The sequence below is a fragment of the Rhinopithecus roxellana genome, chromosome 5 (assembly GCF_007565055.1).
Source record: "Rhinopithecus roxellana isolate Shanxi Qingling chromosome 5, ASM756505v1, whole genome shotgun sequence".
In the NCBI taxonomy this organism is placed as follows: Eukaryota; Metazoa; Chordata; class Mammalia; order Primates; family Cercopithecidae; genus Rhinopithecus; species Rhinopithecus roxellana.
The window spans coordinates 23,982,850-24,010,632 of NC_044553.1; the positions used below are offsets into that span (position 1 = coordinate 23,982,850).

Below are 27,783 nucleotides of genomic sequence, written 5' to 3' on the forward strand. Positions count from 1 at the left end.
GATAATGATAGATTGGATTAAAAGCTTGCAACTATTATCTATAGGTTACATGACATATATGACCAGAATGAGAAAGAAGGAAAAAAAGGTGCTAAGGGAGATACAGTTGGAAGTTTTGTTGGAGACTAACCCAGTAAACACTTTATATGCTGTTTATAGAAAACTATATTGTATCTTATAAGAGCTAGAAAAATAGGGGAGGTTTCTGGCAGGGAAGTAATATGATTAGATCTTTATTTGTGAAAAGTGAAAGGTAATTGATTAGTGAAGGGATGAGAATTCAGATAGGTCATCGATGGTAATAGGCCAAGCAAAGCATGATATGAACTCAATAACCCATAACAACAAATATGGTGGCTATGATATTAAAAAAATATAGGTATAGTACTTTTTATAAAAATACAATTAACCAATTACTTTCTAGGTATTTATGTTTTCTTTTCTTTTTTCTTTTTTTTTTTTTTTTTTGAGACGGAGTCTCGCTCTGTGGCCCAGGCTGGAGTGCAGTGGCCGGATCTCAGCTCACTGCAAGCTCCGCCTCCCGGGTTTACGCCATTCTCCTGCCTCAGCCTCCTGAGTAGCTGGGACTACAGGGGCCCGCCACCTCGCCCAGCTAGTTTTTTTTTTTTTTTTTTTTTTTTTTTTTTGTATTTTTTAGTAGAGACGGGGTTTCACCATGTTAGTCAGGATGGTCTCGATCTCCTGACCTCGTGATCCGCCCGTCTCGGCCTCCCAAAATTCTGGGATTACAGGCTTGAGCCACCGCGCCCGGCCGTATTTATGTTTTCTTTTTTATTTCTACACTATGGCTTATTTTTCAGGAAAACAAAGGTTAGATTGGGCATTTTTAAGATGATTGTTCTTTATCTTCTTCCAAGTTTCAAGGACAGCAAATCTTTTTCTCATCACTTATCTACAGAAGTTGACATACACAACAGAGAATGTTTAAACATAAAGTTATACTGAGGCTTAGACACAGTTTATTTCATGCTCCATATGAATATATTTCACCAAACTGAGAGCCTCAGAAAGGAAAAGGCCATGTTTTTTTGTCCCTCCCATTACCAGGACCTTTCTAAGAGCTTAACATCTGCTATATCCATCTCTTGGCTTTGATGGTAGATGTTTTAAGCTGGCAGGAGGATTAAGAACAACACTTAATAAAAAAGCACTTAAGAATATGCCTTTAGAGTTAAGCAAATATTGGGCTGAGGCCTGATTTTGTGACTAATTACGTAACTTCGGACAACTTGCCTTTCTAAATCTGGGGGTTCCTATTTGGAAAATGTGGATAAATGTAGTTTAGAGTTAAATTAGATTCATACAAGCCTCTTTGTGCAGTACCTGACAAGCAATACGTGTTCAATACTTGCATCCAATAACATGTACACACTGCACACTGAATGTACACAAAACACACCAGTGAGAGAATGGAAGGTAAAAAAGTGGAGACAATAGAAATGAAAAATTATTTCAAGATTGACCATGAGTAGGTGCAGAGAGAAGTAGTAACTAAAAGGAAGGTGTCAATGCAAGGCTTTACTTTTTAAGATGGGGAAAATGAAGCAACTTTTTATGCTGATGGAAATGATTAAATAAAGAAGAAGAAATTGTAAATGTGGGACAGAAGAGTGTTAATCAGAAGAGAAATTCTTGCTACCAGGAGGAGGAATTTGTCTTTTGTAGGCATAGACACAGCCCCCATGCTCACCCACACTTCATAGTAGGAGAGGAGAAGAAAAGCATGAATGAAGACAGGCATAAATTGCGCTCGCTTGTCGGTAAGTGAGAGAATGCCCAGAAAACGAGAATGTTTCAATGAAGTGCGAGGTGAGGTCATCAACTAAGAGTCAGGAGGAACAGAGGTTGGAAGTTTTATTTATTTATTTATGTATTTATTTTGAGACTAAGTCTCCCTCTGTCTCCCAGAGTGGAGTGCGGTGGAGCGATATCAGCTTACTGCAACCTCTGCCTCCCAGGTTCGAGCCATTCTTCTGCCTCAGCCTCCCAAGTAGCTGGGATTACAGGCGCCCACCACCACACCCAACTAATTTTTGTATATTTAGTAAAGATGGAGTTTCATCATGCTGGCCATGCTGGTCTTGAACTCCTGACCTCAAGCGATCCACCCGCCTCAGCCTCCCAAAGTGCTGGGATTACAGGCACGAGCCACCACACCCAGCAAAGTAGGAGTTTTAAGGAGAAAGAAAAGAAATGAAGTAATCATTCAGAGAAGAGGTAGAGCCAGATAAATGCAGAGAAGTCCTGAGCAGTGCCCAGTGCCAGATTGAATTTTGTGATTGTGTACTTAACTGGCAACCATTCAAGCTGTTTATGAAATTTCCTCCAGGAAAATCTCCTTAAAGGGGTTGAAAGAAGGAAAAAGGGCTTCCTGGTTGGTTTACCTGGAACCGAGATTCTACTGGTTGACTCAGAGAATAGGAGAGAGTAGAGAGGGAAACAGTGATATTTGCAAGGAGGCAATTACACTCGAAGGTCATGGAATGCAAGATAAAATAAAACAAGAAGAGTTGATGGATCGATAGTGCAAGACCACTAAAACAGAGCTCTTAGGGATATGGGAAAATTATAGTGCTAGAGGTTCCTGAGCAAAGTCAATTGGAAAAACACAATTTGTGTTTGGAGAGCAAGATTTTTGAATTTGAGATTTGGGAGGTGGAGTAGGACCTGTTGATACTGAGGCTTAGGGTGTGACCCTGGGATTAGCCAACTGCGACAAATTGGAGGAAAAGGTGAACTAGTGATTAGGAGATCAAGAAACCAAGAATCTTTGGAGCTAGATGGGTTCATTCTCATGGATGTAAGAATTGCCAGGAATCCTAAGTAGCATATATAAGGTGTTTATTATGCATCAATGTTCTGAGAGTTTTATCTGTACTCTTTGATTCCTAGCATTTAAGGCTGCTACTCCTAGTGTCATTTCCACTTTATGGCAAAGAAAGTTTAAATAATTTTCCCATGGCAACATAATTAGCAATGATAGAGCTGGGCTGAAACAGAGGCTCCAGAACCTACTCTTGTATTGACTACACTGAATTTTCTAGAATTATAATGATAGTAGAGATGTGGAAAGTGAAATTATAATCTAGGTTCCAAAATTTTTAGTGAATTAGGGTGCAAGGTAAGGATATCTGTAGGAAAAAAAGGAAAAAAAAAAAAAAGAAAGAAAAAAGAGGAGAGGGTGAAGAGTGAGTTCCAGAAATTTTAGAAGAGCCTGTGGGGATAATGGTGAAAAGAAGAGTGACCACCATTCTGCCACTGAAGAATTTAAAAATGAGAAAAAAAAAATCTGTTTTTTTAAAGAGAACGCAGAGGGGACAGTGTCCTCAAGATCCATTCTGTTTCTACAAATACTTACTTAATTGAGTGGATGGAAACTACAGAACATTAGCATTTTTTTTCAGTCTCTCCCTATGAGCTTAATGTGCACACTCATTTGGGAATAACTGAAGAAAGTGAAGGAAAGAAGAGAATTTTCTGAAAAACAGAAGATAAAGAATTTTCTGGTCACAAAACGAGAATTCTAGCAGGATAAGTGGAAATGTTTGAGAAAGAAGGAAAGGCAGTCATTAATGTTATTGGTGCCATTGGTATGCATGCATATCTTTGAATAACTTCCTTTTCCATTGCTTGATATTATTTTTACTTGACAACAATGGTTCAGTCTGATTGCATTATTCTTTTATTGTGAGCATCTAAAACTATATTTGGTAGGAAAGGAATGGCATATAAATATTTTAAAAAGTAATATGAAGGTGAGGAAATATAGCTTATTGCTAACTGGTGTCAAGAGGGTGAGTATTAATCTATTTAGGCAGTGGTTTGGGCTGAGTTTACAATGTCATGTGCCGGTGCCTTTCTTTGAATTTTCCTCTCTCGGTTGCTTATTGTCCCATATAACTATAAAAACTGACTTTACTTAAACAAAGATTTAGAGAAAAAAATGAAGGAAGAAGAAAAAGAAGGAAGGAAAGGAAGGATGGATAGAAGGGAGAGAGGGAGGGAGGGAGGAAGGAAGGAAGGAAGGAAGGAAGGAAGGAAGGAAGGAAGGAAGGAAGGAAGGAAGGAAGGAGGGAGGGAAGGAAGGAAGGAAAAGTAAAAAGACAGTAATCAAAAGAAGAAATTGAGCAAATCCTTACGTGGCAAGACCAAATGGAATTAATTGAATGGCAAGTACAGGCACAGGAAGAATTGTAGTCCAAGATTACTCATTGGCCTAATAGGAAGAAATAAGAAGTGAAATCAAGCTGTTTTCTGAAACATGAGTGTGTAGATATAATCAAAGGATGATATCATTTTATATGTAGTATCTGAACAATTGATGATCCTTCAAGAAATAGTTGGAATTCAAATCCTTTTGAAAAAGCTGTTAAGAAATAATTTTATGGTCTCTATTATAAAGTGCCAGTTCATACACTTATTTCTGATTATTTTTGAGGTAATTATATTGTAAGAATAGGGAAATTATAACATCTTGGAAATAGTCACTTACTACAAATGCCTGAGTTTTTGGCCAAATATAAATTCTACATCTGGGTTCAAAACCTCAGTTGCACAAACATAGTATAATTTGACTTCTAAGTAGTGTATGTGTCAGCTGGATGACTATATAAGTAAGCAAAGGGGACTTGGCCATGTAATAGATGACCCAGAGGAAGGAGGAGTATAATCCTGCCTATCTGTGGGCTCTTCCAATCACATTTGTAGAAGAAGGTTCTATTCAGAACTTTGGGGGTCATTGATGAGCTTGGGCACACAGAAGATAACCATTGTGAATATTTTCTTAGTTAGAAAACAATTTAAAGAAATATAATAATAATCTTCAAAAGGTTGGTTGTCTGTTGTGTGCCATCCTAAAAAGGATTGTTAACAATTATTTTGAGAAGGGCAACTTTTAGCTGTCTGTTTGGAAGAACGTTCAAATAACTGGAACTTTCCAAAGACAAAATGGACCACTATAGCAGATAATGCATTCCCTTTAACAGGAAATACTTATCTTTACTGTAGATAATCACTTAGACCCACAGAGAAAGACATTTGGGTATCAGTTGGGAAGAAAAAAATAACAGCTGATAATTGCTGAGTACTTACTAAATGCCAGGCACTGCTATCTGTACTGTCTCATCCATCCCAATAATCAATCATCCTTTGAGGTTGATGATATTCTTCGTATCTTACGGATACAAACCATAAAGCCAAGAAAATTGCTAGTAAATGACACAGACAGGATTGAACTTCAGACTTTTAATAACCATCCTATATTACTTCTTAAGGAAGTTGCAGTGGGAGACTTCCAGGGTCAGTTTAAACTCTAATGATCATTGATTTTGAAAGTCACACTTCAAGGGTTTAGAGTAGTGGTCTGGAATTAGACCAGGGTTCAAATCTGGACTGAGTTTACAATGTCATGTGCCAAAAATTTTCTTTTGACTTTTCCTCGATCAGATGCTAACTACAAAAACTGACTTTACTTAAACCAAGATTCATAGAAAAAAAAATGAAGGAGGAAGAAAGGAAGGGGAAAAAGAAAGACAGTAATCTATAGAAGAAACTGAACAAATCCTTACATGGCAAGAACAATTGGAATGAATTGAATGGCAAGTACAGGCATAGGAAGGATAGTTCAAGATTATTCATAATTATTCATTATTCCTAGTTATTAATGACTAACCTTGAGCAATGTACTTGAACTTTCTGAAGTTTATTGTCTTCATCTGTAAACTTGAGATCACAAAGTTTCATTCACAAGATTGTAATAATTAAATAATATAAGGCATATAGCTTTTAAGCATAATGCCTAGCACTAGTTACAACATTGACCAATAGTAGCTATTTTTAAGTGTTCCAAGACATAAGATATTATTAGAATGGTATTTTGCACTTCATGTTGCAATCCTAAAACTTTAGCATTAGAATGTTTTTTAAAAAATTTATTGGGTTTAGACCAGATTTAAATCCTCTGTGAGAATAACCATTTGATTTCACCCTTCAACTTTTTCTTCAGTAAGATACCAACTAAAAACAAGTGACAATTTGGAAAAAAATGATAATATGTATAAAAAGTATTTAGTATCAAGAATGAATGAAGACAAATAACTAAAATAGGCAAAGAACAGGTAGTTCACAGCAAAAGAGACACAAATAGTGAATAGATAGGGAATCATACTCAAGCACATTTTTATTTCTTTCCCAACCCACTGGAAAAATTATTATCATCATCATCATAATTGTAATGTCTAACTCCCTCTTTTATTTCTCCTTGGCCTCATATCTTCCTGCAATTACCACTGAGTTTCTCTTTGCCCATTACAGCAAACTCCTCAAAAGATTTATTCATACTCACCGTTTCACTTCTTAACCTCTCTCTTGCTTTTGAATCAATTCAAATGCAGTGTTCTCTCTGACTTTTACTCAGTGTAAAAGAAAAAGTATGTTTCTCCCAGAGTTGCTGACTGCCATTTTGAGATCATGGATAGAGCTGATTCTACAGAAATCTGAGTAGAAAGGTAAGAGGAAAAGTAAGTGCTTAATAGCATCGTTGGAGAATTCAATCTGACTAACTTTGAAGCCCACCCACTTCTAAACATTTCTGTGATCATTTAACCAGTTTGAATTGGGCTTTGTGTTTCTGAGAACACACATGAATGACTAAGTTACCCCCTCTGACAGGGTCTATGGATGAAAATAAATTTCTGTACAGAAAGACAACATCTGGCAGCCCCTAAGGAGAAAATTTCTAGAGACAAATGTATTTTGGCATCCCAGAATACCAGTTAGTATTCAGTCCACATAATTCCTGCAGATTTGTACTTAAAGAGCACAGGATAATTCCCATATGAGCCAAGACAACTCACTGAGAGATTCAACTGAGATTGGAAAAGGTTTGTGAAAAGTTGAGTAATAGGCTTCAAAAAACATCAGGAAATGTTTTGAATTAAAATACATGATTTCTTTGCTCTAGAATTCAGACTAAAGCAATTTTAAGTCCAAGTCATTAATTTATAATTGATTTATCAAAAAGTTCTTGCCTTCTCCTTTTTCTAGTGGTTAACTTAACCAGTATTTACCCATGACTTGTGTGAGGTGCTGGTGACACAATTATGAATTGTCCTTATGCGTTATTGCACAATCTAATCGGAAGACAAACAAAACAAATATGACTTTTATTTATTTTCAGTGAGGTGAATTAATTTTGGGAGATTGACTTGCAAAACCCTAATTAAAGTTCTTTAACCTTCTTCAGAAGAAGATACTGTAAGCCAAAGGTTTAATTAAGACAGTTGGCTTCTTTAAGTTACTTAGTAGTTATTTTTCTCTTGACTCTTGTTGACTTGGAGATGCAAAGGGAGAGAGATGGAGGTGAGGGAATGGTGACATAAGGCAGCCTCTATGGGGACCAAACAGAGCTGGGGAAACGGGACTATAGAGGGGGATGAGCAAAAACAGAGCCTGGTGGATCTTCAGAGACAGAGCTGAGCTATGAGACCACTTAAGGTGGTTTAAAAAAACATGTATTCAGGACATGGAAAGTAATCAGCAGAAGCCTGGATAACAAATTCTGTCGGAAACCTTGCCAGAGTGCCCATCTTAGGCCATGACCTTGCCTGTGGGTTCACTGAAGCCATTTTCTCTGCATGCTGCCCCCTCTGTTGTGATAAATAATTTTTACTCAGCATTTATACATGATTTTTCTTTTGGTACTCTTTCTACACAAATGATGCTTTACATTTCTCAAATAATGCTTATATAATTGTATATTTTAGAAATGTAAGTTATTGTTCTAGTTTGTAGGCATCACTCATGAACATCTATTCTTACAAAAAAATATGTTCATGGTAGTTCTGAAGTGGAAAAACAATCATTACAATTTAACAGATATTAAAAGGAGGGACATCTGAGAGGCAGAGATTTTCTTTCAGAGGAAGACACATTGAACTCTGTTTTGAATATTTTTAAAAATTTCTCTTCACTGAAAATTTTCTTAATGTGTCTTACAATGATGATTAAGTTACTTGAATTGAATTCAGTTCTTTCGTGATAGCTGAATGCTCTCATTTACCATAATCTGTAAATTCCTAAAGCCTATACTAAACCTTTGTGCCCAACACAGAATAAAACAAATGGTCATAGCACATAAGGTTATCAATACATTTGAGCATATTTATGTTTGGCAGAGTCTGACGTCCTGACTTTATGTTTATAGATACTGATGTTTATGTTAACATAATGTATACACAGTAAGTGTATGTGTATTTGGAGAGAGCTTCATTACATTTATTGTACCAAAGAAGATGGATTATGTGGAAAAGACAACTTCCTATCTCTTATTTTCTACCATTTCAAAGAAGAAAATTATTGTCATCATTATGTTCACTATTATCTTCCAATAAACTAACTGGTGGCCACTCTACTAGTTCTTGAGCTGTGATGAAATTTTAAAAATAAACAACACCAACAAGCAAAAGTTATAGTCCTTACATTCAAGGAAGGATTCTTCTTAGACTGAAGCTCTTAATATACATGTATTTCATACAGAAAAGAACAACAAACCACACAGTCTTTGAAATGCCAAAGGAGTGATAGAGGTGGTAAATGAGACCATGTCAGAAGAAGAAGAAGGTCATCTGAGTTGGGCATGTGCATGTATTTGTGAGAAAGAATCTCACAGAGGGAAGAATCTTAAAGCTATCTTTAGAGGATTGGTAGACTTTGGACTATGGGAAGATGAGGTGTGGGCAAGAAATATATAGGAGGGAAGGAAGGAAGGAAGGAAGGGAGAGAGGGAGGCAGGGAAGAAAGGAAGAAAGGACCAAGGAAAGAAGCAAGGATGGAAGGAAGGGAGGAAGGAAGGGAAGAAGGAAGGAAGGAAGAGAAAAGATGAAAGGACCAAGGAAAGAAGCAAGGTTGGAAGAAAGGGAGGAAGGAAGGGAAGAAGGAGGGAAGGAAGGAAGGAAGGAAAGAAGAGGAATACTAGAGCCTTTCACTTGACATGTAGAAGGAAATGAAGACTTTAATTTCCAACGAAATATCTCTCCAGTTGAACAACAACACAAAAATCTTACTTTTCTTTAATGCCATCAAAATCTGTGGACACAATGAAATTCAAAAGAACTGTACTTCAGAAAGACAAGCCTTTTCTATGTAAGTAAAAAATACAGGACACATTCAAAGCCAGTGGTCAGTTGTGAAAAGTTAGGGGCAGGTGGGCTGATGAGCAAAGCTGTCAGGAAAGAACAATCTGTGCTTAAACTAGAAGAAACAAACCAGACATTCTGATGAATTCATGGGATGTCTTGGCAGTGGATCTGCAGGAGCCCCAAAGGCAAAGAGAATCCTCTCAGTGAAGTCACTTACAGGGGAATTTAGATGATTAAGCAGAGGCTGGGAGTGGAGAGAGGAAGATTTCACAGCCTCACAGTCCCAGAGTTGTCAGAATTTCAGTGTCCTGATATCTCACTGGAATCCCACCATCATACAGCTTCACTGTCTGTGGTCTCACAGGCATCTGGGCCTCAAGGAAATGGTAAACATAGACCATTTTCTTAAATTATTAAAAGTCAAAAGTTATTCAAAAGATTGGTTAAAGAAAAAATCATAAAGTATTATGGGGCTTATAATATGCATAAATAAATGGAGTAATAAAATTAGCACAAAAGGTGGGAGAAAATGTACATGAAATTATACTATTATAAGGTTATTTCATTGGATACAGAATAATATTAAGCTAAGTCAAGAAAGACTGTGACAAATTGAAATGTACGCTACACTGCAATCTCTAGAGCAACCACCAAAGTAATAATGCAAAGAGGTAAGGTTAAAAAGGCAATAGATGATATAGAATGGAATATTGAAAATTATCAACCCCAAAAGAAAACAAGAGGAAAAAAGAAAACACAACAAAAAAATAGAACAAAGAAGAAACCAGTAGCAAAATATTATACTTACATACGTTTAGATAAGTAAATTAAATGTAAATGGGTGAAACAGATTCCATGTAAAAATTTGAGGATTTTCAGAATTAATGTTTTTTAAAGACTCAAAGATATATCCTTTATAAGAGAGATGCACTTTAAATATAAAACAACATGTAAATTGAAAAAAAAGTTAATGGAAAGAAATATACCATGGAGCCTGTAATCCAAGCACTTTGGGAGGTCAAGGCAGCCAGATCACTTAAGGTCAGGAGTTTGACACTACCTTGGCCAACGTGGTGAAACCCCATCTCTACTAAAAATATAAAAATTAGCCATGTGTGTTGGTGGGTGCCTGTAATCTCGGCTACTCAGGAGGCTGAGGCAGGAGAATCATTTGAACCCGGGAGGAGGAGATTGCAGGGAGCCAAGATTGTGCCACTGCACTCCAGCCTGGGTGACAGAACATGTTGGCCAGGCTGATCTCGAACTCCTGACATCAGATGATCTGGCTGCCTCGGCCTCCCAAAGTGCTGGGATTACAGGCATAAGCTACCGCGTCTGACCTCTTAACAAATTTTAACTACACAATACATTATTATTATCTATTGTGGATAGCCACATGCTGTACATTAGTTTTCCAGAACTTATTTATCTTTATACTAATGTTTGTACCCTTTTACTAACATCTCCCTTTTCCCTATTCCCCAGTTCCAAACACCTTTCTACTCTCTGTTATTATTGATTTAACTTTTTTAGATTCCTCACATAAACAGGATCATGCAGTATTTGTTTCTCTGTGTCTGGCATATTTCACTCAGCATAATGTTCTCCAGATTCATCTGGGTTGTCACAGTGGAAGAAATTTTTTCTTTTTTAAGACTGAATAATATTTTACTCTGTGTGTGTGTGTGTGTGTGTGTGTGTGTGTGTGTGTGTATCATATTATTTATGTGGCATGTGTTTGTGTTTGTCTGGTGATACCAAGTTATTCCTTGGTATCATCAGAAGATTGGTTCTAGGACTCCCTAAGGATACCAAAATCCACAAATGCACAAGTCCTTTACATAAAATGATGTAGGCATTTGGATATAAACCTGTGCACATTCTCATATACTTTATATCATCTTTACATTACTCATTATACCTAATACAATGTAAATGCCATGTAAATAATTGCTCTACATTTTTATTTGTATTATTTTTATTGCCATATTGTTATTTTATTATTTTGATCTGTTGTTGATTGAATTTGTGGATGCAGAACCTTAGGATACCATGAGCTAATTGTGTATACTTATTAGGTATTCTTATCTATTCATCTGTTCATGGACACTTAGGTTGTTTCCATATCTTACCTACCATAAATAATGGGAATATAGGAGTGTGGATCCCTCTTTGAAGTAGTAGTTTTATTTCCTTTGGATATACACCCAGAAGTAGAATTGCTGGATGATATGGTCATCATTCCATTTTTAATATTTTGAGGAACCAATTTTGTTCATGGTGAGGGCTCTCTTCTTCGTTCTTGGATGACTAGTTTCTTGCTGTGTCCTCACATGGACTTTTCTCCAGCATGTGTGTGTATATGGGGGATAGATGAGAGGTTAAAGAGCTCTCTAGTTTCTCTTCTTATAATCCTATGGGGTCAGGGCCCACCCTTCTCACCTCATTTAACTTAGGGGTGCCATCTCCAAAGATAGTCACACTAGGGATTAGGGCTTCAATGTGTAAACTTTGGGAAGGACACAAATATTCAGTTAATCTACATATATATATCGTGTTCCTCCTATCCTAAAAACCAACCAACCAACCAACCAACCAACTAAACAAACAAAAATCCTCTCAGGCCCATATGACTTTAATGGTGAGGCCAAGCACTTTGAAATATTTAAAAGAGAATAAATACCAATATCACATAATATCTTTCATAAAATAGGAAAGAAAGAAAACATAATAATTTGGTATGTGAGTTTAGCATAACCCTAACTCCAGAATATTAGGAAATAAAATAAACCAATATATAAAAATGGTAATATATTATGTCCACACATGATTTGTCCTAGGAATTCAAGGTTGGTTCAACATTCATAAGTTAAATTCATCACATTAATAAAATACAGGCAAAAACAATGTGATTATCATAAGAGAGACAGAAAACATTATTTGACAAAAAACAAATTTTTGCTCATTTATGATAAAAACTCTCAGAAAAGTATGAGTATGCTCAATCTAATAAACAAGATAGCTACAAAAATATTTCACTTAGTGTTTAGTGTTTCCATCTAAGATTAAAAACAAGATAAGAAAGTTTTTATTGAATCGCTTTTATTTTTTCTAAAAATTTACCTGTGTAACTATAAAAAAATTCACTTAGTGTTTAGTGTTTCCATCTAAGATCAGAAACAAGTTAAGAAAGTTTTTATTTCATCACTTTTATTTTATTTTTTCTAAAAATTCACCTGTGTAACAAAAAAAAATGGCATATAGATTTTTTTAAAGCAAAGCTATCATTATTCACATGAAAACAAGACTTTTCCATAAGGAATCCTAAGGAAACTACCCTCTCCACCAATAAACAATACATAGAATTAATTAGAGAAGGAATATAGCAATGTTATAATATACAAGGTCAGTATATAAAAATTAATTACTTTTCTATACAACAGTAACAAATAATTGGGAAGTAAAATGTTCAGATGCTGCTATGTATAATAGTTTCAAAAGAAACCAAAGTATTTCGGGGTAAATTTTATGAAAGATGCCCAAGATCTGTATAGTGAAAACTGTAAAATATTGCAGATAATTAAAATGATGTAAATAAACTTAATGGGAAATCAACTGAGATAACTAGAGACATAGCTCATGTTAACAGATAGGACGATGCAATATTTTTAACATGACAGATTTCTTCCAACTTAAAGTATACATGCAATGCAATATGAATCAACGTCCCACAGAATTCAAAAATAACTATTATCAAGTTGATTCTAAAATTTCTATTAAAATGCAAAACCAAAATATTTTTTAAATGAAGAAAATTTTTTCCAATTTTATAACTTAATCTCAAGACTTAGTATAAGGGTATAACAAAAATTAAAACAGCCAGGCAAGGTGACCCATATCTGTAATCCCAGCATTTTGGGAGGCCAAGGCTGGTGAATCAATTGAGCCCAAGAGTTTGAGACCAGCCTGAGCAACATGACAAACCCTCATCTCTATAAAAAATACAGAAGTTAGCCAGGAGTGGTGGCATGTGCCTATACTTGGCAGGTTGAGGAGGGAGGATCACCTGAGCCAATAAGGTTGAGGCTGTAGTGAGTCATGATCATGACATTGCACTCCAGCCTGGGTGACAGAGTGAGATCCTGTCTCAGAAAAAAAAAAAAAAAACAAAAAAAAACATGACATGTAGGTCAATGGAATAGATTAGACAATCCAGAACAGAGAATATATATCCACAGTTATACAATCAGCTAATTTTCCACCAACTTGTGAAGATCATTTAAAGTAGAAAAGGATACTCTATACAACAAAATGTGCTAGAGCAATTGCACATACATTGGAAAATAAATAAATCTTGTTCAAAACCTCACATGAAACATAAAAATTATTATAATTTAGGATGGGTCATGGGCCTAAATAGAAATGTTACAACTTTAAAACAACTAGAAAACAAAATAGGAAAGTATGTTTGTGACCTTGAAGTAGGCAAGCATTTCTTAGATAAGAAACAACATCAGTAACAATTAAAATGTATATATAAGTTAGAGTTCATTAGTTAGACTTAATTAAAGCCAAAAATGTATGTGCTTCAAAAAAGATCACTAAAAAAACTAAATTAAAGGGCAAGCTAGAAACAGGGAGAATATATTCACTTCACACTTTGCAGATGAGAGCATATATGTAGCTAATATTTATGTAAAAATGTCTTAACCTCATTGACCATCAGGGAAATGGAAATGAAAATCATAATGAGATATCGTTTCACCAGAATGGCTAAAATTAAAAAGCTTGACAACATCAAGAGTTGGTGAAGATGAGGAACACCTGGAGCTCCCATATATTGCTGGTAGGGGTGTAAAATGGTACATATGGAAACCTTGAAAACTATTTAACAAAGTGAATTAAACATATACACACTTCATGAACAACTTTCCTAGATAACTTAAGAAAACAAAATCATATATATATGGATGTTCATAGTAGCTTTATTTAGAGTAGCCAAACTTGGGAGGTGGGAGACCTAATTAATGCCCATCAAAAAGAGAATTGATAAGCAAATTGTAGTTATTCGTACAATGACATACTATCCTCAATAAAAATTAATGAATTACTATTATAGGAACACATAAAATCATCGCATTATGTTCAGTAAAGGATACTAAACAAAGGATTATATAGAGTATGATATGTTCATTTGAAACTCAAGAAGTAAAATTAAGCTATGGTGACGAATATCTACTGATTACCTCTGAGTGGTGGAGGAAATTGACTAGGATGGGTCCCAGGGAACTTTCGTGGGGATTAATATGCTCTGTGTCTTGACTGGAGTGGTGGATACACAGATAGAAACTTACGCTTGTTAAAAATTATGTAAATCTACATTTAATGAATGTACATTTAATGAATGTAAGTCATTCCTCAAGTTTATTTTTTTTTTAAATTACAGGCAAAAGTACTTTTTGCTTTTTTCCAGATCTTTTTTCTCTTTTTCACCTCCTACTTGCCTCTCCATACACACAGCTTCCCTGCCACTTACATCCTGCATTTTGGTGGTGTGATGGTTAATACTGAGTGTCAACTTCATTGGATTAAAGGATGCAAATTATTGATCCTAGGTGTGTCTGTGAGAGTGTTGCAAAAGGAGATTAACATTTGAGTCAATGGGCTGAGAAAGGCAGACCCACACTTCATCTGGGTGGGTACAATCCAATCAGCTACCAGCTCCGCCTGAATAAAAAGGAGGCAGAAGAATGTTAAAAGACTTGACTGGCTTAGCCTCCTAGCCTACATCTTTCTCCTGTGCTGGGTGCTTCCTGCCCTCGAACATCAGACTCAAAGTTCTTCAGCTTTGGGACTCAGACTGGCTTCCTTGCTCCTCAACTTGCCAATGGCCTATTGTGGGATCTTATGATCATGTTAGTTAATACTACTTAATAAACTCTCATATATATATATATATATATATATATATATATATATATATATGAGCTTAAAGTAGAAAAGGACACTCCATACATAAATACATACATAAGGATACTCTATACATACATATACATACATATATATGGAAGTTTATTATATATGTATGTATATATACTCCAATCAAGACACAGAGCATACACATATGTGTATGTGTATATATATGTATGTATGTATGTATGGGAGTTTATTAAGTAGTGTGTGTGTATCTATCTATCTATCTATCTATCTATCTATCTATCTATATCTATCTATTTATCTATCTATCCTATTAGTTCTGTCCCTCTAGAGAACCGTAACACAGGTGGTATATTTGTTTCAATTCATGAATATACATTAACACATCACTATTACCCAAAGTCCATAGTTGAAATTAGGGCTCACTCTTGGTAAGAAACATTCTATGGATTTTGACAAATGTACGTTGACATGCATCCACCATTGTAGTATCATACTGATTAAGTTTATCACTATAAAAATCCTCTGTGCTATGCCTATTCATCTAGCCCTCCTCCCAACCTCTAGCAACCAACCACTGATCATTCTACTGTCTCCATAGTTTTGCCTTTTCCACAGTGTCAGATACTTGGAATCATACAGTCTGTACCCTTTTCACATTGACTTTTTTCACTTAGTAATATGCACTTAAGTCTCCTCCATGTCTTTACATCCCTTGATCATTTCTTTTTAGCACTGAATAGTATTCCATTGTTTATATGTGCCAAGATTTATTTATCCATCCACCTCTTGAAGGACATTTTGGTTGCTTCCAAGTTCTGGCAATTATGAATAAAGCTGTTATAAACATCTATATGCAAGGTTTTTCATCGACATACGTTTTCAATTCATTTGAGTAAATATGAAGGATTACAATTGCTGAATCATATGGTAACAGCATATTTAGTTTTGTAGGAAACTGTAAATGTATCTTCCAAGGGGGCTGTACAATTTTGTATTTCCATCAGTAATAAATGCAGTTTTTTGTTGCTCTACAACCTCCCTAGCATTTTGTGTTGTCAGTGTTTCAAATTTTGGTCCTTCTAACAGGAGTGTTGATTAGATGTTTTTAACTTTCATTTCCTTTCATTTTTATATCATCAAAATGTACTTTAAATTAGATAACATTTTCTAGTTATTGTAACAACTCATGAAATCACTAAATAGTACCAACATGGTTTGGTTGTGTCCCCACCCAAGTCTCATCTTGAATTCCCACCTGTTGTGGAAGGGACCAGGTGGGAGGTAATTGAATCATGGGGATTAGTCTTTCCCTTGCTATTCTCATGATAGTGAATAAGTCTCATGAGATCTGATGGTTTGAAAAAGAGGAATTCCCCTCCACAAGTTCTCTCTTTGCCTGCTGCCATCCATGTAAGATGTGACTTGCTCTTCCACCATGATTTTGAGGCTTCCCCAGCCACACAGAACTGTAAGTCCAATTAAACTACTTTCTTTTGTAAATTGCCCAGTCTCAGGTAAGTTTTTATCAGCAGCATGAAAAATAACGAATACAGAAAATTGGTGCCAGTAGAGTGGGGCGTTACTAAAAAGATATCCAAAAATGTGACAGCAAATTTGGAACTGGTTTAAAAACAGAGGCTGGAACAGTTTGCAGGGCTCAGAAGAAGACAAGAAAATGTGGGAAACTTTGGAACTTCCTAGAGACTTGTTGAATGGCTTTGACAAAAATGCTGATAGTGATATGAACAATAAGGTCCAGGCTGAGGTGGTCTCAGATGAGATGAGGAACTTGTTGGAAACTGGAGGAAAGGTGACTCTTGTCACTTTTTAGCAAAGAGACTGGTGTCATTTTGTCCCTTCCCTAGATACTTGTGAAACTTTGAACTTGAGAGAGATGATTTATGGTATCTGATGGAAGAAATTTCTAAGTAGCACAGTATTCAAGAGCTGACTTGGGTGCTGTTAAAAGCATTCAGTTTTAAAAGGGAAACAGAACATGAAAGTTCAGAAAGTTTGCAGCCTGACAAGGTAATAGAAAAGAAAATCCCATTTTCTGAGGAGAAATACAACCCTGCTGCAGAAATTTGCATAAGTAATGAGGATCCCAATGTTAATCCTAGACAATGGGGAAAATGTCTCCAGGTCATGTTAGAGGTCTTCATGGCAGCCCCTCCCATACAGGCCCAAAGGTCTAGGAGGAAAAAGTGGTTTCATGGGTCAGGATCAGTGTCCCTGTATTGTGTGCAGCCTAGGGACTTGGTGCCCTGCATCCCAGCTGCTCCAGCTGTGGCTGAAAGGGCCAACATAGAGCTTGGGCCATGACTTGAGGGTGCAAGTCTCAAGCCTTGGCAGCTTCCAGGTGGTGGTAGGCCAGTGAGTACGCAGAAGTCAAGACTTGAGGTTTGGGAACCTTGGCCTAGATTTCAGATGTATGGAAATTCCTGGATGTCCAGGCAGAAGTTTGCTACAGGGGCAGGGCTTTCATGGAGAACCTCTGCTAGGGCAGTGTGGAAGGGAAATGTGGGGTTGGAGCCTCCACACAGAGTTCCTACTGGGCACTGCCTAGTGGAGCCATGAGAAGAGGGCCACTGTCCTCCAGACCCCAGAATGCTACATCCACTGACAGCTTGCATTGTGTGCCTGGAAAAGCTGCAGACACTCAACACCAGCCTGTGAAAGCAGCTGAAAGGGAGGCTGTACCCTCAAAGCCACAGGGACAGAGCTGTCCAAGACCATGGGAACCCATCTCTTGCATCAGCATGACCTGGATGTGAGACATGGAGTCAAAGGAGGTAATTTGGGAGCTTTAAGATTTGACTGCCTTGCTGGATTTCAGACTTGTGTGGGGCCAGTAGCGTCTTTGTTTTGGCCAATTTATTCCACTGGGAATGGCTGTATTTACCCAATGCCTGTATCCCCACTGTATATAGAAAACAACTAACCTGCTTTTAATTTAACAGGGTCAAAGATAGAAGGGACTTGCCTTGTCTCCATTGAGACTTTGGACTGTGGACTGTTGAGTTAATGTTAAAATAAGTTGAGACTTTGGGGGACTGTTTGCTGGGAAGGTATGATTGGTTTTGAAATGTGAGGATGTGAGATTTGCGAGGAGCAGGGGAGGAATGACATGGTTTGGCTGTGTCCCCACCCAGATCTCATCTTGTATTCCCACCTGTTGTGGCAGGGACCAGGTGTGAGGTAACTGAATCATGGGGGCAAGGTTTTCCCTTACTGTTCTCATGATCGTGAAAGTCTCATAAGATATGATGGTTTTAAAAGGAGGAATTCCCCTGCACAAGGTGGTCTCTCGCATCCCCTGCTGCCATCCATGTAAGACATGACTTGCTCTTCCTTGTCTTCTGCCATGATTGTGAGGCTTCCTCAGCCACATAGACCTGTAAGTCCAATGAAACCTCTTTTCTTTTGGTAATTTTTTTTTTTTTTTTTTTTTTGTAAATTGCCCAGTCTTGGGTATGTCTTTACCAGCAGTGTGAAAATGGATGAATACAAGTACCATATATAATCATTTCCAAATACATGCATCTTTGACATTTACCTTTTCTACATGTTGAAATTAAATATAACATCCCTTATAATGATCTCTTCACAAATCCTTTTTTTCCTTCTTCAGCCTCAAAGAACCCAGGTTTTCCTCATCCCATTTCTGTAACTCAATTTTTCAAGCTTCAGTCTTTTATTCTCTTGATGCTGCCTTCAATTTGCCAAGCAAAGCGATTTATCCTTGTTCTGTCTACTCAAAATGTGCAAATCTCCATCTCACTGTGAAGTCATCAAAAGCCATGACAGTCTCGTTCTGACTCATCGTTAATTATACCCATAAGTGGACAAGTTTTGTTAAACTTGAAGCTTCAACAATTTGGGGAGTCTTCTTAAAAAATAGTGTAGCATCAGATATAAAGTAAAATATTTATTTTTAATGAGAAAATAAGTCACAGCAAAGTGTATACTTATAAAGTTAAATGCCACAAACAACACAAAAATTACCATAATAAATCTCAAGTTAGGAGTCTGTCATCTCTAGAACACTTTAGTGTCTCTTCATATGAAAATTTTGCATCTCTTTCTATGAAGAAAGTTAAAAAATAATTTAGTTTTTGTTTTCAATGTGGTGAAGAATAGTGTTTTTACATTATTGAATATTTATTTATTTATTTATTTATTTATTTTAAATTTTTATTTTTTTTATTATACTTTAAGTTCTAGGGTACATGTGCATAACGTGCAGGTTTGTTACATATGTATACTTATGCCATGTTGGTGTGCTGCACCCATCAACTCGTCAGCACCCATCAATTCATCATTTATATCATGTATAACTCCCCAATGCAATCCCTCCCTCCTCCCCCCTCCCCATAATAGGCCCCAGTGCGTGATGTTCCCCTTCCCGAGTCCAAGTGATCTCATTGTTCAGTTCCCACCTATGAGTGAGAACATGCGGTGTTTGGTTTTCTCTTCTTGTGATAGTTTGCTAAGAATGATGGTTTCCAGCTGCATCCATGTCCCTACAAAGGACGCAAACTCATCCTTTTTTATGGCTGCATAGTATTCCATGGTGTATATGTGCCACATTTTCTCAATCCAGTCTGTCACAGATGGACATTTGGGTTGATTCCAAGTCTTTGCTATTGTGAATAGTGCCGCAATAAACATATGTGTGCATGTGTCTTTGTAGTAGAATAATTTATAATCCTTTGGGTATATACCCAGTAGTGGGATGGCTGGGTCATATGGTACATCTAGTTCTAGATCCTTGAGGAATTGCCATACTGTTTTCCATAATGGTTGAACTAGTTTACAATCCCACCAACAGTGTAAAAGTGTTCCTATTTCTCCAAATCCTCTCCAACACCTGTTGTTTCCTGACTTCCTAATGATTGCCATTCTAACTGGTGTGAGATGGTATCTCATTGTGGTTTTGATTTGCATTTCTCTGATGGCGAGTGATGATGAGCATTTTTTCATGTGTCTGTTGGCTGTATGAATATCTTCTTTTGAGAAATGTCTATTCATATCCTTTCCCCACTTTTTGATGGGGTTGTTTGTTTTTTTCTCGTATATTTGTTTGAGTTCTTTGTAGATTCTGGATATTAGCCCTTTGTCAGATGAGTAGATTGCAAAAATTTTCTCCCATTCTGTAGGTTGCCTGTTCACTCTGATGGTAGTTTCTTTTGCTGTGCAGAAGCTCTTTAGTTTAATTAGATCCCATTTGTCAATTTTTGCTTTTGCTGCCGTTGCTTTTGGTGTTTTAGACATGAAGTCCTTGCCCATGCCTATGTCCTGAATGGTACTACCTAGATTTTCTTCTAGGGTTTTTATGGTATTAGGTCTAACATTTAAGTCTCTAATCCACCTTGAATTAATCTTCGTATAAGGGGTAAGGAAAAGATCCAGTTTCAGCTTTCTGCTTATGGCTAGCCAATTTTCCCAGCACCATTTATTAAATAGGGAATCCTTTCCCCATTTCTTGTTTCTCTCAGGTTTGTCAAAGATCAGATGGCTGTAGATGTGTGGTATTATTTCTGAGGACTCTGTTCTGTTCCATTGGTCTATATCTCTGTTTTGGTACCAGTACCATGCTGTTTTGGTTACTGTAGCCTTCTAGTATAGTTTGAAGTCAGGTAGCGTGACGCCTCCAGCTTTGTCCTTTTGACTTAGGATTGTCTTGGCAATGCGGGCTCTTTTTTGGTTCCATATGAACTTTAAAGCAGTTTTTTCCAATTCTGTGAAGAAACTCATTGGTAGCTTGATGGGGATGGCATTGAATCTATAAATAACCTTGGGCAGTATGGCCATTTTCACGATATTGATTCTTCCTATCCATGAGCATGGTATGTTCTTCCATTTGTTTGTGTCCTCTTTGATTTCACTGAGCAGTGGTTTGTAGTTCTCCTTGAAGAGGTCCTTTACATCCCTTGTAAGCTGGATTCCTAGGTATTTTATTCTCTTTGAAGCAATTGTGAATGGAAGTTCATTCCTGATTTGGCTCTCTGCTTGTCTGTTACTGGTGTATAAGAATGCTTGTGATTTTTGCACATTAATTTTGTATCCTGAGACTTTGCTGAAGTTGCTTATCAGCTTAAGGAGATTTTGGGCTGAGACGATGGGGTTTTCTAAATATACAATCATGTCATCTGCAAACAGGGACAATTTGACTTCTTCTTTTCCTAACTGGATACCCTTGATTTCTTTCTCTTGCCTGATTGCCCTAGTCAGAACTTCCAACACTATGTTGAATAGGAGTGGTGAGAGAGGGCATCCCTGTCTTGTGCCAGTTTTCAAAGGGAATTTTTCCAGTTTTTGCCCATTCAGTATGATATTGGCTGTGGGTTTGTCATAAACAGCTCTGATTATTTTGAGGTACGTTCCATCAATACCGAATTTATTGAGCGTTTTTAGCATGAAGGGCTGTTGAATTTTGTCAAAAGCCTTTTCTGCATCTATTGAGACAATCATGTGGTTCTTGTCTTTGGTTCTGTTTATATGCTGGATTACGTTTATTGATTTGCGAATGTTGAACCAGCCTTGCATCCCAGGGATGAAGCCCACTTGATCATGGTGGATAAGCTTTTTGATGTGCTGCTGAATCCGGTTTGCCAGTATTTTGTTGAGAATTTTTGCATCGATGTTCATCAGGGATATTGGTCTAAAATTCTCTTTTTTTTGTTGTGTCTCTGCCAGGCTTTGGTATCAGGATGATGTTGGCCTCATAAAATGAGTCAGGGAGGATTCCCTCTTTTTCTATTGATTGGAATAGTTTCAGAAGGAATGGTACCAGCTCCTCCTTGTACCTCTGGTAGAATTCAGCTGTGAATCCATCTGGTCCTGGACTTTTTTTGGTGGGTAGGCTATTAATTGTTGCCTCAATTTCAGAGCCTGCTATTGGTCTATTCAGGGATTCAACTTCTTCCTGGTTTAGCCTTGGGAGAGTGTAAGTGTCCAGGAAATTATCCATTTCTTCTAGATTTTCTAGTTGATTTGCATAGAGGCGTTTATAGTATTCTCTGATGGTAGTTTGTATTTCTGTGGGGTCAGTGGTGATATCCCCTTTATCATTTTTTATTGCATCTATTTGATTCCTCTCTCTTTTCTTCTTTATTAGCCTTGCTAGCAGTCTGTCAATTTTGTTCATCTTTTCAAAAAACCAACTCCTGGATTCATTGATTTTTTGGAGGGATTTTTGTGTCTCTATCTCCTTCAGTTCGGCTCTGATCTTAGTTATTTCTTGCCTTCTGCTAGCTTTTGAATGTGTTTGCTCTTGCCTCTCTAGTTCTTTTAATTGTGATGTTAGAGTGTCAATTTTGGATCTTTCCTGCTTTCTCTTGTGGGCATTTAGTGCTATAAATTTCCCTCTACACACTGCTTTAAATGTGTCCCAGAGATTCTGGTATGTTGTATCTTTGTTCTCATTGGTTTCAAAGAACATCTTTATTTCCGCTTTCATTTCGTTATGTACCCAGTAGTCATTCAGGAGCAGGTTGTTCAGTTTCCATGTAGTTGAGCGGTTTTGATTGAGTTTCTTAGTCCTGAGTTCTAGTTTGATTGCACTGTGGTCTGAGAGACAGTTTGTTATAATTTCTGTTCTTTTACATTTGCTGAGGAGTGCTTTACTTCCAATTATGTGGTCAATTTTGGAATAAGTGCGATGTGGTGCTGAGAAGAATGTATATTCTGTTGATTTGGGGTGGAGAGTTCTATAGATGTCTATTAGGTCCGCTTGGTGCAGAGATGAGTTCAATTCCTGGATATCCTTGTTAACTTTCTGTCTCGTTGATCTGTCTAATGTTGACAGCGGAGTTTTGAAGTCTCCCATTATTATTGTATGGGAGTCTAAGTCTCTTTGTAAGTCTCTAAGGACTTGCTTTATGAATCTGGGTGCTCCTGTATTGGGTGCATATATATTTAGGAGAGTTAGCTCTTCCTGTTGAATTGATCCCTTTACCATTATGTAATGGCCTTCTTTGTCTCTTTTGATCTTTGATGGTTTAAAGTCTGTTTTATCAGAAACTAGGATTGCAACCCCTGCTTTTTTTTGTTCTCCATTTGCTTGGTAGATCTTCCTCCATCCCTTTATTTTGAGCCTATGTATGTCTCTGCATGTGAGATGGGTCTCCTGAATACAGCAGACTGATGGGTCTTGACTCTTTATCCAGTTTGCCAGTCTGTGTCTTTTAATTGGAGCATTTAGTCCATTAACATTTAAGGTTAATATTGTTATGTGTGAACTTGATCCTGTCATTATGATATTAACTGGTTATTTTGCTCGTTAGTTGATGCAGTTTCTTCCTAGCCTCGATGGTCTTTACATTTTGGCATGTTTTTGCAATGGCTGGTACCGGTTGTTCCTTTCCATGTTTAGGGCGTCCTTCAGGGTCTCTTGTAAGGCAGGCCTGGTGGTGACAAAATCTCTAAGCATTTGCTTATCTGTAAAGGATTTTATTTCTCCTTCACTTATGAAACTTAGTTTGGCTGGATATGAAATTCTGGGTTTAAAATTCTTTTCTTTAAGAATGTTGAATATTGGCCCCCACTCTCTTCTGGCTTGTAGAGTTTCTGCCAAGAGATCTGCTGTTAGTCTGATGGGCTTCCCTTTGTGGGTAACCCGACCTTTTTCTCTGGCTGCCCTTAAGATTTTTTCCTTCATTTCAACTTTGGTGAATCTGGCAATTATGTGTCTTGGAGTTGCTCTTCTGGAGGAGTAACTTTGTGGTGTTCTCTGTATTTCCTGAATTTGAACGTTGGCCTGCCCTACTAGGTTGGGGAAGTTCTCCTGGATGATATCCTGAAGAGTGTTTTCCAACTTGGTTCCATTTTCCCCCTCACTTTCAGGCACCCCAATCAGACGTAGATTTGGTCTTTTTACGTAATCCCGTACTTCTTGCAGGCTTTGTTCATTTCTTTTTCTTCTTTTTTCTTTTGGTTTCTCTTCTCGCTTCATTTCATTCATTTGATCTTCAATCGCTGATACTCTTTCTTCCAGTTGATCGAGTCTGTTACTGAAGCTTGTGCATTTGTCACGTATTCTCGTGTCATGGTTTTCATCTCTGTCATTTCGTTTATGATCTTCTCTGCATTAATTAGTCTAGCTGTCAATTCTTCCACTCTTTTTTCAAGATTTTTAGTTTCTTTGCGCTGGGTACGTAATTCCTCCTTTAGCTCTGAGAAGTTTGATGGACTGAAGCCTTCTTCTCTCCTCTCGTCCAAGTCATTCTCTGACCAGCTTTGATCCGTTGCTGGCGACGGGCTGCGCTCCTTTGCAGGGGGAGATGCGCTCTTATTTTTTGAATTTCCAGCTTTTCTGCCCTGCTTCTTCCCCATCTTTGTGGTTTTATCTGTTTCTGGTCTTTGATGATCGTGACGTACTGATGGGGTTTTGGTATAGGTGTCCTTCCTGTTTGATAGTTTTCCTTCTGACAGTCATAAGGACTGTCTGTTGGTCTGTTGGAGATTGCTTGAGGTCCACTCCAGACCCTGTTTGCCTGGGTATCAGCAGCAGAGGTTGCCGAAGATAGAATATTGCTGAACAGCGAGTGTACCTGTCTGATTCTTCCTTTGGAAGTTTCCTCTCAGGGGTGTACTCCACCCTGTGAGGTGTGGGGTGTCAGACTGCCCCTAGTGGGGGATGTCTCCCAGCTAGGCTACTCAGGAGTCAGGGACCCACCTGAGCAGGCAGTCTGTCCGTTCTCAGATCTCAACCTCCGCGTTGGGAGATCCACGGCTCTCCCCAAAGCTGTCAGACAGAGTCGTTCGCATCTGCACCGGCCCCCGCTGCTTCCCCTGTTGGTCTTCAGCTGTGCGCTGTCCCCAGAGGTGGAGTCTACAGAGACAGGCAGGCTTCCTTGAGCTGCTGTGAGCTCCACCCAATTCGAGCTTCCCAGTGGCTTTGTTTACCTACTTAAGCCTCAGCAATTGCGGGCGCCCCTCCCCCAGCCTTGCTGCTGCCTTGCCGATAGGTCGCTGCAGACTGCTGTGTTAGCAGTGAGGGAGGCTCCGTGGGCGTGGGACCCTCCCGGCCAGGTGTGGGATATATTCTCCTGTTGTGCCTGTTTGCTTAAAGTGCGGTATTGGGGTGGGAGTTACCCGATTTTCCAGGTGTTGTGTGTCTCAGTTCCCCTGGCTAGGAAAACAGATTCCCTTCCCCCTTGCACTTCCAGGTGAGGTGATGCCTCGCCCTGCTTCAGCTCTCACTGGTCAGGCTGCAGCAGCTGACCAGCACCGATTGTCCGGCACTCCCTAGTGAGATGACCCCAGTACCTCAGTTGAAAATGCAGAAATCACCGGTCTTCTGTGTCGCTCGCACTGGGAGTTGGAGACTGGAGCTGTTCCTATTCGGCCATCTTGCTCCGCCCCTCCATTATTGAATATTTAAAACATATTTGTAAACTCCCCAATTCGCATGATTAGCAATTTCATATTAAAGTTTAGAATTATTATCAAACTTGGGGAAACTTTTCTTATTTCTTTTCATTTACGAGCTATGAGATTTCAGGGAATTTCAGTTTTTCTGGAGGAGTGAAATATTCTTTGACATCACTCATTAGCAAGGAGTTTGCCTCCAAGGGAAGTGAAGTATCATTCATAGCTTTTTCAACATGAATGTTTTATGTCAAATCCCCAAATATAGAATTTTTTCCAATGTATTGATGTGGTTCGCAACTTGTGGTTATTTGTAAGAGCGTACTTGAAGCCATTCCTTCCCTGGGATTGCTAACAATAAATTAACCAGGCATAGAAGTAATAGTGAACCATATGACTTTATCCCATAAAGCTAGACCAAACCAGACTAAATGAATTCCCAAGGAATCTTCTATGCTATCTTAAAAATGCTGAGGATATTCCAGTGTGTTATTTACATAAGGAAAAATGTGAAAAGGGCACAATCAGAGAGGAAAGCAACAAAAGTCTTAACTCATTACATTTAACATACCTTTTGCAAATTTTGCAAAATCAGATGCAAACCCACGCTGAGGCCCCTCTCTGGGCTTTCCAAAGCTTAAACAAGTGACAGGTCCTAAGGTTTAAGCTTTATCAGTTTCCCATGAATCAGCCTCTGATTTTTGCCTGTATCTATGTTTTCATCTATATTGTCATCTATACACATACTAAAAAAAATCTATATTTTCATCCATATTTATGTTCCATAAATTGTCTCCTAACCAGCACAGTGCCCTATGCCTAAAATAGTTTCTGACTTATGGTAAGCACAAGATAGGAGCTTTTAGAATTAGTTGGATTGGACTGAATTTAATTGACAACGTGTAAAAAATTTAATTGGGTTGGTTCTTATCCTTTTTATGCCTTATGGCAAAATGAGAAGAATGCAGCAGGCTTTAGCATTACTTACTATATTTTTTAAAACTTAGGAAACGTTATTTTACCTCTTTGAGATTCTGTTTCTTAACCCGCAAAATGGGGGAAATAATACTTGGCAAGAGTCTGCAAATTATCTTCCAGTATTCATTCTTGCCTTCTACTATAGAAAGAGAACCCCTGGTTTTAGCTGGGCACATGGCTGCCAGAATAAAAGCTACAGTTCCCAGACTCTCTTGCCATTATATCAGATGAATGAGATGTAAATTGTCATGTAGTGACTTCCCAAACTTTCTGAAAAGAAAGATGACAGACGTCTTGCCTTCCTCTTCATCTTTTCCTCTATCTTGATGCTTAGAATGTGCATAAGATGCTAGAGCTCTACCCACCATCTTGGACTAGGAGGCAGAGGACCATAGCCTAGGGGGAGTGGAATAAACAGATTAAAGGCTCCTAATCTGGCAAGACTTTGAGGAGCAAAGCTACCATGGCAATTCGGGGTTGCCCACCTCTACATATTAAATTAATCACTATTATTTTGAGCTTCTGTTACTTGTGCTGAATGTAACGCAAATGGCTGCATTGCAGGTTTTGGGAAGGCTCTATATGCAAAGGACCCAGCACAGTGTCTGGCATAGCACTGATGTCTGTTATAGCAGCTGTTTAGCATTCTCTTATCTGGATATTTTTGCTTGCCCCATGAAGCAGCTCTCAAAAGTGACTACATTCCTAGTGCTAGCTAGTAAATAGTTTCATTCCTTAAGTTTCTAAAAATAAGCCTTCTCAATGTCACCTATGTATTAAATTCTGTAGCCTTATCTCCTTTATAAACTGTTAGGAGAAGAATCTATCAGGATGGGATTAATATTTTCCTGCTGTGTAGACTTTTAAGAATGTGCTGGTGTGTAATTTTTCCCAGCATATAATTTTCATCCTGCTTTCTATTTTTTCATCTTGCTGTTGTCAACTCTAACTTGGAAAATATCTTTAAATAGATATTGGAGCAAAAAAAGGATTGTGCTTAAAGAAACTGTGGTGTCTGTTTACACAGTTTACAAAGTGATCAAGCATTATCCTTTTAATAGAGGCCTATGGAACTGGATTGGTGAAAATTTATGCCTGAATTTCCATAAAACTGAATTAATAGGGAAAATGGCATTATTCTTTTTTCCCAAAAAGTGATCTTAATTCATACTATTATTATTTTTTGATGGAATAGACTATACACATTTTCATTTCCACCTTCCCAAATCCCCATTTTTCATGAAAGTTTTCCTTAGCTTCTGTGCAGTAGGTCATTTCTTTCCTCTTGGACATCTTGTTTGGCTTCATTATCTTGCCAACTTCTTTGGGTCTT

At 37.7% G+C, this 27,783-nt stretch overlaps 1 long non-coding RNA gene across 1 annotated transcript in view; it reads right to left on the minus strand.

Annotated features, from left to right (window-relative positions):
* The window catches only part of LOC104668678, a 75,594-nt gene extending 69,817 nt beyond the window's left edge, over window positions 1-5,777 (minus strand). The window contains exon 1 of the long non-coding RNA XR_748870.2: window positions 5,693-5,777. This is a non-coding gene — a long non-coding RNA (uncharacterized LOC104668678). The remainder of the gene's footprint in view (window positions 1-5,692) is intronic.
* Window positions 5,778-27,783: the final 22,006 nt, after the last annotated feature.